The 16,113-nt window shown below is 44.4% G+C and overlaps 1 long non-coding RNA gene across 1 annotated transcript; it reads left to right on the top strand.

Annotated features, from left to right (window-relative positions):
* Nucleotides 1-30: 30 nt before the first annotated feature.
* LOC121838310 lies at nucleotides 31-16,086 on the top strand. Its single transcript, XR_006078457.1, has 3 exons — nucleotides 31-72; nucleotides 992-996; nucleotides 16,020-16,086. It is a non-coding gene; the product is annotated as an uncharacterized LOC121838310 (long non-coding RNA).
* Nucleotides 16,087-16,113: the final 27 nt, after the last annotated feature.

A 16,113-nucleotide genomic window follows, 5' to 3' on the forward strand; every position in this document is an offset into this window, starting at 1 on the left:
GTGTGAGCAAGGGTGGGGACCGAGCTCAGGACCCCTGGGTTCTGCAGCGCAATCCTCGCTACACATATTCTGGTACACCTATCCCCCAGCTCTCCATGGTCATCCCCAATTTAGAGTGGGCAATCGCTCGGTATATTACAGTTTGTAATGGTGTTATTTGTTTAGGAAAACAAAAGGTCAGATAAATACCAGTAGGGCCCTGCGGAAGCGGTGCATGGGCCCCGTTTCACTTTTCACAAAGCACCCTGTCTTGAATGGCGGCAGAGAAACAGGTTGGGCTGATTCGCCTGCAGGCCTTTGCTGGGTTGATGGCTACTATCCAGACTGGCAGCTGATCGGCAGCTTCCAGCCACCTGCAGTTTTTTCTTGATGATACAGACTTCCTGCAATACCATGATTAAGAATCAGACTGATATTCTGGAACAAAAAAAGAAACCAAAACTTGCTTCACAGATCAACAAAAGAAAAAGTGCCAACATTACGCTTCTCTTGTTGTCGACAGTGCAAAGACCATGATGACAGCACCATTAAACTCAACCAAACAAGGAAACTTAGCTTCTTCATGACGCAATTGTATTAAGAACCAGGCACGCAGCCGGAAGGGGGGGTAGGAGCCTACCTCACCTTTTCTTTATTACCTACCCTATCCCCCCCCCCAGAATCGTCCATTTTGCTGGCCCTCCCCCCCCCCAAAAAAAAACAAATTTCTGGTGAAGCGCCTGTTAAGAAGAATGTGCATGTAGAGCTTAGATACCTACTGGTACCTTAAGAAATCCCAGGAAGCTAAACACAAATTAAACACCACTTAAAAATAGCACAGCTCGCTTGATAGGCACATGCACAGCAATCAACAAGCCTCTTGACATGTTGTGCAGTGCAGGGATACAAATTAAAAATAAACACCGGGGATGTGATCGAAATCCTTTGGGGCAGTGCAATGCGCAAGTTTATCCTGAAGCTACTGTTTGCGCATGCGCCTAAGAGGCGTTAGAGCTGGTTCACACTGTTGCAACTGACTACGACCGAGTTGAACAAAACAGGGTTTTAAGCCGCTTACGACTGCCATTATTACTGCTGGACGGCGTGGTCATAAGCCGTCACAAGAGGCTTAAAGAGTGGTTTTGTCGGAGTCAGTCCTAGTCGGTTGCAACAGTGTGGACCAGCTATTAGACTAAAATTGTATCCAGCTTTGGGTCTTTCCACAAATGTTTTAAGAGACTCCCTTCAACTTTACCAGGGCCTCAGGTATTTAAACGTTGTAGTAAGTAGGGAGCCAACACATTCAAAGCTGGATCTCCTTGCTTTGTATGTGTCTCCCCAGTACCACTAAACGTTCTATACCAGATCAGAGCATTTTAATCAAATCATTCAACCTCTTTCCTCGGCCATGTAAACTACTTGTGCACCCACGAGTTCTACAAGTCACGAATGTAGCTGGAGTAAATTAAAACGTCGCTAAGGCAAGCAATAATAATCATTATTAGCGACAGTAGTACCCTGGGTGGTTCGCAAGGCTAGACATATATGCAGGGGCCCGTACGCACGATCGTCTGCTAGCCAATCAACCAGACCAAGATGATCAAAATAACAAACAGGCAACAAGGGAGAAAACAACAAGAACGATGAGATTAACAGGGCTCGGTCAACACTTTTAACACCCGTGCGACACGGGCAACTCGAATGCCATTTACAACGAATGACAATTGTGTGATCGGCGAATCAGCTCGCTATCTGTCGCGCGTGGAACGCGTCACGCCCGGAGTGTCGCGCGCCGATTGGCCGTCCGCTCAAATGTCATTCGTTGTAAATGGCATTCGAGTTGCCCGTGTGTCCCAAGTATAAGAAACTCAAGGCCCGAGCACCTCAAACCCAACGCCACGCACCGCACGCCGGCGCGAGGCACACGCCGTACACGAGCACAACGACGACACCCAGTTAGGAGCGTGTCCTATCAATACGCCAAACGCCAGCGCCAGTCGAACCGCGCCATCCCTCTGGACGCGGCGTGAAAACCCAGAACGCGCGGGCCGGGAGTTTCAAAACATTGGGCACAACTCAACGCTGCCGCTAGCATGAAAAAGGACGAGACGACACGCAATCAAGCGTTTAACAACACAGAACAGTTCACTGATAGCAACGCGTACTTTAGAAACAATCTAATCAGCGTCTCTGCAGTGCTCCGGTGTCGCAGAGCATTCACGGGATTCTCAAGATAGCGGCACGGCTAGGGAGCCTACATACTCGGCACGGCGGCACCGCGGCGCCGCCGCCGGTCAGTGCTAAGACGATTTCACTTTTTTCGACTCAAATCGTAGAAAAAAGTGAAAAATCATCCGAATTACGGTGGCAACATGAGCTACGTTGTTCCGAAGATGATCTAGCATATCTGGATATTCTTCTAGCATGCAATATGAATATGCAATCGTCAAAACTTAACTAAACTCGGATCGACCGACGCACTCCGAGAAAGGCCTTTGTGTCCTCTCCGGAACGAACAAGGATCCAGAAGTTGCTTGCGGCTTTGAATTGGCACGAAGCCAAGCCAGCCAAGGCAGCCAAGGATTGAAATACGACTTAGTAGTTTTGGTTTCGACCCCACTCTATCTCTGTCCATATTTCTGGGGCCGGTGTCACTACGGTTGACATTACTGCAGTTATCGTACTCTATACAAACTTTGAAGTCAATCGAATGCGAGCAGACATAATTTCCCAGCTTCTTCTCCTGTTATACATTGCTTGATAACCTTTGTTTGCTGATTGGAATCTGCATCAACTCATGTCCATCTGGTCCTTCAAACAAACGGTGTTTAATATCTTAATTCGACTTGATTTCTTATTTGTGAATACATGTAATTGATTAATCATTCACTAGATATCTGTTTTAAGTTTATTTATTTTTTTGCTAAAAAATGTACGTATTTTTTAAGTTTTTTTTTTTGTTTGGTTGGAATTACAGGCCGTGTTTTGTGGCTCAGTAAAACAGGTTGTTTTGAGAAATTCAAGATCATGTACAGCCGACAATACACCAGTGATGTAAATACAGGGGAGGCGGGAGAAGCGTCCCCCCCCCCCCTCCCCATCCCTTAGAAAATATTCCTGGCTGCGTCGCTAAATGAGCATAAGAGGCACTGCGTTTTTTGCCTTATCAACATTCACACAAATCGAAGGAGGGAGGAGCTGCTTCATCTGAAAACTTTCAGTTTTGAGATGAAGCAGCTCCTCCCATCTCTTTCCACTTTTGCAGAGCGAACGCTCGGGAGGAGCCGACCCCCTCCCCAGCGTTTACTTTCAACCTGCCAACGAGTATGGCTGTATTTTTTTTTTTCGTGGACCTTCTAGATCGCTACAGCTTCAGTGCATACAGCGGTGTAATCCACTCGCTAACTTTCTGTGCGTGTCTAAACAGAAGACATGTTTCCCTCCAGAGCGGGATCGGCGGCCGAGTGGGCTAGAGCACACCAGCTCGGAGCACGCGGAGCGAAAGCTCGCGCAACAGAACCCAGGGATCCTGGGTTCTGTTGCACCTGGGTTCCGCACCCCTGCCCGTTTCGATCTGGATGAGCATCGTACCGGCGTTCGGTCGTGTATCACTACTGCGTGGCGCACGTTAAAGACCCCAGGCTAGTGGTTGTGCTGCACCGGCTAAATTGCTCATCTACCGCGAGTGACTCGTCGCAACTTTAAATGGCTGACCAACTACACGCTGTAAAAATATCCCCATAACCCAATTTGCAATTTTTGCCCTGCAGAAGTTACGCTAACCTTGATGACGTAGAACAAATTAGTTCTGAACACGTCGACGCGTGCACCGCCGAAACGTGCCCCACATGTCCTACACTTCGTTTCACGATCAGTGCGAGCGAAAGCAATGTGAGGTCGCTGTTGACACGTCACGAGCTCACCTTCGCTCGTATTTATGGTGAAAGAGAGAATGAAGAGTCATAGAACAAAGAAATGATACAAAACATAGATGTAATCTATGTTTTGTATGTAGATAGTGTAATAGATGGCAGGGTAGATCTATGTCATCTATGTTTTGACTGCCTAAGCTAAGCCTATTTCGTATTTACAAATTCTGATAAGCATGACTCCCCGTGGAACCTATCCAAACGCGGATTAAAGTCCGGCTTGCTTAATTTTGAGATGAAAATAAAAATGTAAATAAATATTTACATTCGCGGTACCCCTTACTTTGTTTCGATTCCTTACATCAGTGAATGCGATTTTCCGCGGAACAAACTTCTTTTTTATGTACTTGATCACTAGCGCCACTTGCACATACAACGTTTTTGCTTTGCACCACGCGTGGCCAAGGCTTTCGTAACTTGTGGTGCGGTCCGTGCGGACTGCATTCCACGTGTGTTGGCGGTGTAAGGTGAGTCAGATGAGTCGTTCCCGCTTTAAATAAATACTAAAAATCAGTTTCTCATACTGCGGCACTAAGCGTTGACGTTGGTGCAGCGAGAGCAGTCTTGCCTCTTCTTGAACTTAGAAATACCAGCCAACATCTAAGCCTTTCTCGTGTCGGAAGTTTTGCGTGTCGCGTTTCATTTGAAAAACTAAAGGCTTAGCACATGTCGGTTTTAGAAAGCATTTTTTGCTTGAAGCTTCTGAGGCAAGTTCGCTTTCGCGAAGAAAACGCACCACCAGGATGCAATTACGTAGCATGTGAAACTGATATTTGTTGTTTATTTAAAGGTGGGACGATCAATTTGACTGAAGCACCCGGTCATTCTTTTCAGTCTGGAAAGAACTCGGGGTCTTAGCAAACGGAAAACTGAACACGCGCGCTCAACGCCGCTGCAATGTACGCAGATTTAGTTGAGCAACATGTTTTTCACATATTTTTTCTTGAAGCGCCGACTGATTTGCGATTAGTCAATTTGTTCTGGAATAAACACCGGCCTCTGGAATTTGATGAAATGTGTTCTATTGTTTTTTTCTAATTTACGCATCCAGTGCAACAGTTTGTTTTTGGCGATTTTGTGAAATCAGACATGGGGTGCTGTTTTGCGGACCCTGCTTGCGGTTGCGATGTACTGTCGGCACGGCCGTGTCAATAAAGCCCGACGATCGCGTCACGCCGGCAAGCGCAATATTTTTGAAAAGGAGGAAACGGTTTCTGGCCAAAGGTCTAAGCGCAGATTCTCGTGTACGAAGCTGTACGTCACTGGCTTTGTGATAATAGCGTGAGAGTCAAATTTAAGCGCAACGTAAGAACGGATATTAAGTTGATGTAAGTAAAAGTGGCCGTATCTAGTACTTCAGGGTCCGATGTCAAGCAAGTTCCAGACAAAAAATAATGAACGACGGTAATTGCCCGTCGTTCCTTCGCGCGCTGATCTTGCAAAAATAAACGACACCCGAAACCAGTGGCGTCACGAGGGTCAGCGGCACTCGCGGCAGTAGCCCGCCGCGACACCCCCCTCCTCCCCCCCCCCCCCCCCCCCCCCCCCGCGCTCCGCTCGTGCGTGGCCGCATAACCCGCCGCTCCCCCCCCCCCCCCCTCCACTCTCGCGTGGCCCGCCGCGAACTTCCCCCCCCCCCCACCCTCCGCTCTCGCGTGGCCCGCCGCGCCCCCCCCCCCTCCCCCCGCATCCCGTCGCGACACCCCCCTGAGCGCTGCACCCGGGCGCGGTCCCCCACCTTGTGACGCCACTGCCCGAAACCACTCCCCGGCAGTTCCGTGGAATCCTGGGGCCAGTGAATACAGTGAATCGCCACGAAATCCTTAAATCTTGGCACCCGCCTGTCTAACCTGGTCGGCTCGGACCAGGACAATACAAGGAACGCCGAGGAAATCACTTCCCTGGCAGTTACGTAGAATCCCGGGGCCAATGACCATGCTGAAGCGCCACTAAGACTTCAATGTTGGTGGCCACCTGTCTACCCCGGTCGGCTCGGACCAACAAAATACAAGGAACGCCAAGGGAATCACTTCCCTGGCAGTTCCGTAAAATCCTGGGGCCAATGAACACACTGAAGCGCCAATGTTGGCGGCCGCCTGTCTACACTGGTCTGCTCGGACCAAGAAAAGACGAGGAACGCCAAGGAAATCCCTTCCCTGGCAGTTCCGTGGCATACCGGTGCACGGGAAATACGGTGAGACGCCAGGCTGGCAGTTCACCGAATTCCCTGGGCGGTCCCGGTCCAGTCTACTACGGCCAAGGCCCCATCCTGGCCCCAGCTAGCCCAAGCAAGTGTGCTGCTTGGGATATTGTTTCTGTCCTTAGTTAAATGGTCGTTTCTAATTATTTTAACTTTGCCTTTTTGTACTGTACACTGTTTCTTAGGCTCAGAATTGTCTGCAATTTTATTAAAGGAATAAATAGATAAGCAATGAAATAAATCACTCTCATTTAATTTGAAATATACGAATAACTCCAAAAATACTTTGGACAATAGCGCGGGGGAGTGTCCACTCGGGGTCACTAACGTCATTTTTCAGATTGAGAAACAAAAAAACTATAATACATCCATCTCGGGTTTTATAATATCATACAAAAAACTCCGAGGCACGAAAAAAAAAGTCCTACAAAGAAACATCAGGAAACGCAGCTGATATTTTATTTAAAAAACGATGGTAGTGCAAATAAAAATAATATAAGAACAGGAATACACAAACGGAAAAGTGCTGACTCGGAACTGCTGTTTAGTGAAGAAACGAAGGAATATAAAGCAGAACTTTAAGGAGGTATATGAAATCAAAACAAACGACGATACAACGCAAGAATTTATTTACACGTCAAAATTAAGAAACAAAAAACTGTATTTTAAATTAAGTTACACTAACATATGCTTTCTTCTACTTGCCGTGGTCTTTTGATCTACTTTTATTTATGTAATGTATAAACAACTATCCCGTCATATGGCCCTCGTGAAAGGCTATTTCCACGAGAGCCCCTTTTTATATAGAACAAAGAACATCTCTCGTCCTCACTCTCATCAGAGCATACATCCGTTAATCATAACATCTTCAAAGGGGAACAAAGGTACCAGCTCTGCTAAAAGTAGGGTCGATAGCGGAAGAATCTGCATTCGAGGGAAGGGGAGGAGATTAAATAAAACGTGCGTTTCGGTATCGAAGGAAGCTGAAACTCCCTGAGCATGTAAGGACTGAACGAGCGGGATGGTATGGACAATTAAACTTGAGGAATTAAACTTGAGGAAGAAAATGGGAAGGGACGGACAAACATATTTTTTGTCCGTCCCTGAACATGTTGCGCTTGCGCTTTGTGTAAAGCACCAATGTTTGAGAAGAGGATGTTAGCTGAAATAAAATAAAACAAAGGGATTCCAGATTTCTCTATGAGTCCACCTCTACCTAAGCCTAATTTTGTCAGAACAAGACATGATGCTGCGGAGGTATCTGGAATTCATGTCAGTGAAATACACACTACAGCTAGAAAGAGAACACGAATTTTTTTTTCTGCCTGAAAATCATTTTGAGTGAAATAAATACTAAAAGGGGTGATGCAGCTATTATTGTACTTTGAGCAAATACCGCTTAGAACAGATCCCTCACGTTAAGAACTTGTGAAACAACCGTCCGATTGTCAGCACACGCAATCAAATTCGCAAAAGAACAAATGAAGAGCAAGGTCCTTCTTTTTGTTTTAAATCGCAGCCAGAACAAGCGGCCACGTGATCTGGAGCCGACTCAACGCCGCTAATGTTCATCGTAGCCACACGCTGGGGTTGGCAAGGCACCTTACACGGGCTTAATTCCAGACATTGTCATGGTTCGTCCGTTGTCGTCATTGCAGCGATTGGACACAGAAAACTACCCGAATGCTTGTCCAGCTATTGATTGTCATAAGCCCAAATCGAGTGATCACACAATGCTGGGGGTCCAATCAATGAGCCGCAATCAAATATTGTCACTAGGCAGTACTGCAATCGCCCAGCTATGTAAAGGTTTGTGAAGGAAATACTGCAGCTGGCTACTGGCCTCCCGTGCCTCCCATCCTTGATGGATGGACGGATGGATGAATCCGGCTGAGCCCTTTGGTTCGGGCGGCAGCTTGCGCCATCAAGCCATTTTGTTTTACCGTTTAAACTTAGAATATTTAAATATGAAAACTATATTCACTCCGCACTGCAAAGAAAGTGAGGCTATAAATTCCCTTGCCATCAGGTAATAATACCTAGTTTTTTTCTCTTTCTGGCACTATTCACTCAATCTTTGCTTGACAATCTCTACTTTGTCTACTGTCCACTCTTCCTTCGCTGTTTCTAAAACCTAAAAACTTTATTAAATCTATGTTGTCTTCGGTAGGCATAGGGTGAAGGCCTTTCCAGTAGAGTATCAAGTGCTCAGCCGTCTCGTCCTCCTCTCCACAAGCAGTGCACATTGTATCCATTTCCTGGTACTTCGCTCTGTATGTTCTGGTTCGCATAACGCCCGTCCTCGCCTCAAACAACAATGAGCTACTCTAAAATTCTCATAAATGCTTTCTTTGGGAATAACTGTTTTGCTTAATCTATAGCTTTCCAGAGCTTTTTTCCCCTGCATTCCCTCTAGCCACCGATGTCTTTCAAGTGGCCTTAACTTTCTTCTTAACTGAGACCTGCTCTTCCGTAGCTGCACTATAGCCTAAAACTTTCCACTTAATTTCCTGGTACGCTGTCTCCACTTTGTGTCTATACTCCTGATGTATAAATAGAACAAATCCTTTCGTGCTTCTTGCTCTCCATCCATTTGCCTCAACCGATCCTCTAATGCTATCTTGGTCACAGCTTCCGTGCACTCAAATGACGCCCATCCCAAGTCTCCTTGTACTCCCTGGTTTTGCGTTTTTCAATGTGCCCTCAAAGCCAGCCTACCTACTCCACGCTGTTTTATTTCGAGTCTTGCATGCTTCGTATTTTATGCATAGCACTGCGTTTCTGAAAGTCAAACCAGGCACCATGACCCCTTTCCCAATCTCTCTCACCACCTCAACCCTGCTATAAATCCAAAGTGCTCTACTTTTCATTACAGCTGCATTTCTGTTACCCTTACCTATTATATATTTTTCATGCTCACTGAGATATTCTTCACCATCACATACCCATACTACTAGGTACTTGTATTTGCTTGCTCTCTCAACTGTAATATTCTGTGTCTTCAGCCTCACAACTTCATCATTGTTAAAAAATCATGACTGCTGATTTTTCACTACAGACTTCTAAACCTAATTCCTTTCCTTCCCTACCACAGATACTCATTCATTCCAGCAACTCTGTCCGGTTGTTAGACATTAGTACGATATCATCCGCATACACCTATTCCGGTAAGGAGTGCTGAATTTTTTGGCCTAGCTTACAGTACGAAAGGTGGAAGCCAAGCCCACACTTTCTAGTCTATTCTTTAATCCTCTCAGAAACAACATAAACAGCAAAGGCGACAACGGGCACTCATGCCTAAGATCTCGTCTTATCTCTATTTTCCCCGTTGCCTTACCTTCCCATGTTATAATCACATTATTATCTTTGTAAATGTTCCTTAATATTGATGTGTGTACTTCATCTAGGTTTAGCTCTCCACTATGTCCCACGGGTTCCTTTGGTTCACATTGTCATAGGCACCCTTGATATCCAGAAATGCCAGCCAGAGCTATCTGTTTTCTTTTTGCGTTGTTTCTATACACTGTGTTAGAGAAAATATACTGTCCTCCAGCCACCTTTGTTTTCGAAACCCGTTCTGTAACTCGCCCAGTATGCCCTCGCAATCTATTGATTCATCCAGTCTGTTCTTCATATTATGCATTACCAACATATTGTCACAGGCGGTGACCAATCAACAATAAATAAACAGAAAGAAATAAACGTTTAATGTGGCGAACTTGTGCCAAAAATAAAAGGGTACAAAATATAATCACGGAGCGTCGCGGGCGTCGAAGTCGGCGTAGCAGCAGAGTCGAACGCTGGGCGAAAACTGACTGCAGATCAGCACGCAGAGTCCCTTATGTACGCGCGTTGGGTTCTGGAACAATCGGCCTAAATTGTTCGGCGACAGGAACATTCAGAACTCGATCTGACGAGAACGCAATGAAAGAACAAATAAAAGAGCATTCCACTGACTGGAATCGAACCCAGACTTTCTGCACGACAGTGAAGCAGGGTAACCACTCGGCCACGCGCGCGGTCACTCACTGACGAGCGTGGCATTACTCCCCCCTTTAAAAAGGCATCGTCTGGATGCCACGTAAAAGGCAACAAAACAGAGCGAAACAAACAAAAAAATGGGAACATACGGAGGCTCGCAAAACACAATCCTATCAAGCGGTGCACAAGATCACATTTCGCATTCTTATCGCGCGTAGTACGGCTTGAGGCGCACGACGTGGACGACTTCCGGTCAGTAAACAGAGCATAGCACGTTCAGCTTAAGAAAAAAATTCAGTGCAGGCCTATATTCATGGTTCACATATGTGTAATTGCTCTTCATAATGAAGGGAAAACTGCTTAAGTTGTGGCCCACTACAGGCTTTCTATTAGTGTTAAAAAGTGTGGTAGAAAACAAGATTGCGCTTGGAAGACGGGGACATAGGAAGGACAGACACAACAGAGCGCTAACATTCAACTGATTTAATTCAAGAACCTCAGCGTAGAAACGGACTTTGTCACCGCACCACATCTCAACCAATCCGTTCTGCCACGGACCGCAAGTACGCCAACTCCTTATCCGCCAAGTCAATTGACGCCATACTGACACAACTTGTGCCGGAACTATTTATAGTGTCAGCCTCCATAATCTCGCTAACAGTCCTATCTTTGTGCCTCTCAAGAACAGTAGACGAAGCAAATAATTGTTTGCACCCGCAGTCATGACAGTGACACGACAGATTATCACTGCGAGTGCAAACCATTATTTGCTTTGTCTACTGTTCTTGCTAGGCACAAAGATATGACTGTTTGAGAGGTTATGGAGGCTGATGCTATAAATAGTTCTGGCATGTGTTGTGTCAGTGTGGCGTCAATTGACTTGGCGGATAAAAAGTTGGCGTACTTGCGGTCCGTGGCAGGGCCACGGATTGGTTGAGATGTGGTGCGGTGACGCGGTGTGTTTTTACGCTGAGGTTCTTGAATTAAATCAGTTGAAAGTTAGCACTCGGTGGTGTCTGTCCTTCCTATGTCCCCGTCTTTAAAGCGCAATTATGTTTTCTAACGTACCGTACGAACTTGCCCAACAATCAGCACTTGTTAAAAAGTGCTATTGTGTTTTAAGCAGCTCGCACCAAATATTTTCTTGAAATACATAGGTTCATGAAAATTATTATGTAGATGTTGGCAGACAGTCATGGTGAGGCCAATTTTTAATGCCAAGTGGTCCACTTATTCAGAGTTAATTGAGTTTGTAAACATTGTAGGTCGCAAATTAAATTTTTATGGTATGCAATGGGCACAATTATCCGTAATGACTAGCTCTACCTAGGGGAACTTCATACGTTTACTACGGCAAGATAATTTCGAAAAACAAAGTATTTAGTTTATTCAACTCCTGCACTAACCTTGTCTTTAGAAACTTTTTATATTCTTTGCGATGCTGAGATAAGATTCTGGAAATAGTTTTTCTAGAACTACTCTAGATATTTCCAGTTCATCATTTTTCTCGCAAAGCATTCGAAAGAGCCAAACCCTGTAATGTACGGAGGGAATTCACAGAATGATGCGACTGACAGTTTGGAACATTCGGCACTGTAACAGTAATAATGACATGTCACTTATGTAATGCTCATTATCGCAGATCAAACTGCTTTTTCCGTCTACACTCATTTTCAGTAGACTCATCCAGCGAACTCCCACCTGAGACTGCAGCGCTGGGTTCTGCAAAGTAATTTGAATGAATAATGATGCAACAGGTTTCTTTGAGCGTGCGTCTAACACATATTCTTTATATTGAATCTGCTAAGTGTATTCATGACCATGTCCATAATTGTATCCACATTCCAGCTTATTTTTATTTTGACATTTGAGTTTTCCTCAGTACTTTTCTCAACATCTGTGCTTGTTGAACCATACTCAAGTCCATACATCTTGTCTTTCGCTATTACATTAATATATAAAACTGTTGATGCCGAGTGAGAATTCAAGGTACCGAATCTGTCGTGCGAGCTAAATAAGAACCAATAAAAAGCTATACAAAGGAAATTTTGTTAAAGGAGGCTGTATGGGCATTAGAATAGCACATGCCATGCTAAAAAAAAATACAAATTCTTGTTAGGTATGCAAGGATGACAGTGTTGTGCTGTTTCTGATGTGTCACAAAAAACAAAAAAAATCAGTGCCATACAGTGTTCCTTATGGAAGTACAAACTGTTGAATTCGAAGCCCAGAAGTTTTATTCAAGAATGTTCCTCAATACAAATGTATTTTGAGATCTGAGCCACTGACTGATACATGACTATGTGGCAAACATTCATTTTTATGTGCATTATAGTTTACTAGGTCTAGTCTGCATTGATTTATTGCATTCATGCTGAAACTGGGAGGAATTCTCTGGGTATGAATAAAGAGATAAACATTTCTTGATATCAAAACATTTGAGAACGGACAAAAGGAAGGATCTGAGAACGGTATCTTAGATTCTCCTTTTTCTTACAGTATATCTAATGTTCACTTTATTTCACCTGATGCATTTAGTTTTTAGCGCAGCTGTTAGCACCCGTTTCCGCGTTTCGCGGCGTCGCTGTCGGCGTAACCGCCCAACTAAACTTGGCAGGAAATTGAATTAATGTTGTGGTCATGTGACGTTAATATTTCCGCTAAGTCTAGCTGAGAAACTGAGTGTTTTTATGGATGACGTGACACGGTCATGCGACGTCATTTTCCCCGCTACTTTTAGCAGAAAAACTGCATTTGTGTAGAGGTCATGTGACATCAATTTCCGCGCTAAATTTATTGGGAAACTTAACCCGCTAAATTTAGTGGGGAAATTTCCCCCTAAATGGGAGGGAGCAGAAAAGGAGGAGGGGAGGGAAGGAGGGGCATACCCTCCCATCTTCCTCTTCGAGAGCTGTACTGTATTTTCTCATTACAGAGAATTGTAAACGTCTCATATTTCATCTCATGTTTTTTCAACTTTCATATTGCAGGTGCGCTTGCAGCACAAATCTGGGTTGTGCTGATCCTCTACGCACAAGTTAGGAACTCCTGAGTGACAAGAGTGGGAGTTTGGTCTGACAGCTCAAGGGACACCATTGTTCAGTATTGAATTTTTAATTATCTTCTTTTGAGCAAAGTTAAGCTTTGCTGCATGCAGTTCTTCTAAAAATAAATACCTGCAACCAAATTTACCAGGTCACGACATTTTGCCTCTGCTCTTAGTGCTCCTGGTGAGCCTCGGATGAGAGCTTACTGGGGTGCAAACATCATAATTGTTTGAAACCACTCACTGATGTAGAGACTTATTGACATCCAGCATTCCAATGAAACGCTGGATATCCACAAGTCTTTCTTGAACAATGCAAGCGGGAAAGGAACCATACAATCATATTGTATTGGGGGACATTCTACAGAGTGTTTTTTTGTATATTTTACAGATTTTTTAAAAAAAAGCCGTAAAAGCTACATTTACGCAGTCTGTACACGTGAATTATATGGCCAGGGCGGCATAGTATAAAAGGCTAATTTGTAATGATCAGTCGGCTTATTACAGAGATGTGCCAGACTTCTTTCAGAAAACTAGATGGAGGTTCATTCTCGCGTGGTTTTATCCCGCGAATCTGAATATCCCGTTCGTTTTCCACAAAGATATAACTAAACGTGAGAAAACACAAAAAAAACATCCTACCAATAGTGACATCGTAAGAAGACCTTTCAGCCGCCAAGTGTATGTCGCTTAAGGGCCGCGCGTCCAGTCGCAAGTTTTCTAGGTATATTCTCCCGCATTGGCACCAGTCGTGACACATTTTTCTGCCCCTTTAAAAAATAGCATGTGCGTGCATAGCTTTCATAGGCACTGAAGATGCGTGAACAAAGATTTTGAAAGCTGCTCTTGTTACGTCCCTCTCTAGGGAAGTGCTTTCAAAGCGCTTTAAAAATGACTATGCAGCCTCGATTAATTAAATTAGCAAATAATTTTGATATTTGAGATTCTGGAGGTCAAATGAAGAAGATTTAAAAGAGTTTTCTCAAATACAAAACCGCTTCAGCCTCTCTCTAAGTATAGTATGTTCCTAAAATTTTTAATCAGTGAAAATAGACCCATGGTTCCAATTAGAAACTTCTAAGCATCATCAAAACACACTAAATCAATTTTCTTTGTGAAGATATAAGACAAGAGCAGCATTTTATGGTGTTCTAAAAGAATGGTCAATTTGGACGCGTTTCCAGACTTCGGTTTCTTACCAGAGCGCATCTTTGCACCTACGGTCCTGCTGCCCGGTGGCCGCAGTGCGAAGCCGCCCCCTCGCCTCCCTCGTAGGATGGAGGGAAGCAAGGCGCACGTGTGTTGCGCGTCTAAGCCCCTGGGGAACAGGACCGTGGGCGCAAAAATGAGCTCTGATAAGAAACTGAAACCTAGAAACTCGTATCCAAATAAAGCATTTTTACAGAACGCGTAAAATGCTACCCCTGCATTATATCCTTCTAAAAAGAGTTGATTTTGTGGTTTTCAGTGACTCAGCAAGTTTCCAATAGAAACCATAGTTTCATTTTCACTAATTAAAAAGTTAATTAACAAATTGTATTTAATTATCTGACTGATCGTTACGACTAGGTCCCTATGCTACGTACGCCTGGCCATATAACTCTCCTGCACAAATCGCATTAATTTAGCTTTCACGGCCTTTCTAAACATATATGTAAAGCTTAAAACTAAATTGCCGTGTACAACAGTGAAAAGGCGAAACCACCATGTTGGAGCCATATGGCTCTACCACGCCGGTATCGCCTTTTCGCTGGTATAGGATGTCCCATATTACGTTATCCATGTATGGTTCCGTCCGCCTACATGGTTCCGCCATAATCCACTACGCCGGTATAGGATGTCCCATAATACGACACGCTTGTATGGTTCCGCCTACCTGTATCGTTCCGCCGTAATCCACTATACTGGAGCTGCCTTTTCGCTTGTATAGGATGTCCCATATTACGGTTACGCTTGTATGAGCCTTTTCCATCATCTTTCCATCATCGATATTTTCCAACAGGGCGATACTGATTAGGCTGGAAATCTTGAGACTTTTCCAATTGCCGAATTTCTCAACAATACCAATTTTCAGCTCATAGACATCCTGCACAGGGTTGAGTTAGGTACTAACGGCCATTAACAACTGCGTGAGTTACTGTACACATATGCGGTAACTATACTAAAGCCCAACTTATTCTGGTAACGCACAACACCATAAAACTACCAAAAAACACCGAGCATGCACCCGCGGCAGAGTAAGCGCTCAACCCCTACTTTTGAAACATATCAACTCATCTAAGGACATATTAAAGCCTATTCCTCTATTTTAAGCAAGTTAAAAAAATATATGAAAGAGACATCAAGCACCCTGTCGCCATGGGCGTTTATCTCCACGACTGGCAGACAGAATGGGGATAGAACGAGTAGAACAGCAAAGCAGGAGAGGAATAGGAGGGGTGCAGTCGAAAAGAGCTAGAAAATGATATACTTGGGGACAACGTTCCGTGGCAATGGAGCTAAAGCTAGAGAGCCAAAGGACACCATTTCACTGCATAGCTGAATATAGTTCAACCATAATAATTTGCTGGGTGGAACGTAACCAATTAAAATATATGTAAAATTGTTCTGTTTAGCTTTGACTTTAGAATGTTAGCATAACATTAGCCAGGACGTGCCAAACCTAGAGCATTTCCTTTTTAGCTATTTTGTGTTTTCTTGGTTTAAATTCACCCTAGGTTTTCTAGCTCCCTGCAAAATTAAGATGGCATCTTTATCATGCGCATCTTTGGGCATCATCAGTGTGGTTTATTGTAGGCACACTCTGTGAGCTCGCCCCTTTGTTTGACATGTAAGATTTTTATGAAGTTTGGCAACCAAGAAATCTTAGAACAAACCAAGCAAGTGGTGTGCAACGTGTATGACAAATGGGACAGTGGGAACCGGGACTCCTAGTTGTTTCCGTATGCCGGTTGGCTAGCAAGCTCACTGGTGTGTGT

Source organism: Ixodes scapularis, unplaced genomic scaffold (genome assembly GCF_016920785.2).
Source record: "Ixodes scapularis isolate PalLabHiFi unplaced genomic scaffold, ASM1692078v2 PGA_scaffold6__148_contigs__length_123643588, whole genome shotgun sequence".
Lineage (NCBI taxonomy): Eukaryota > Metazoa > Arthropoda > Arachnida > Ixodida > Ixodidae > Ixodes > Ixodes scapularis.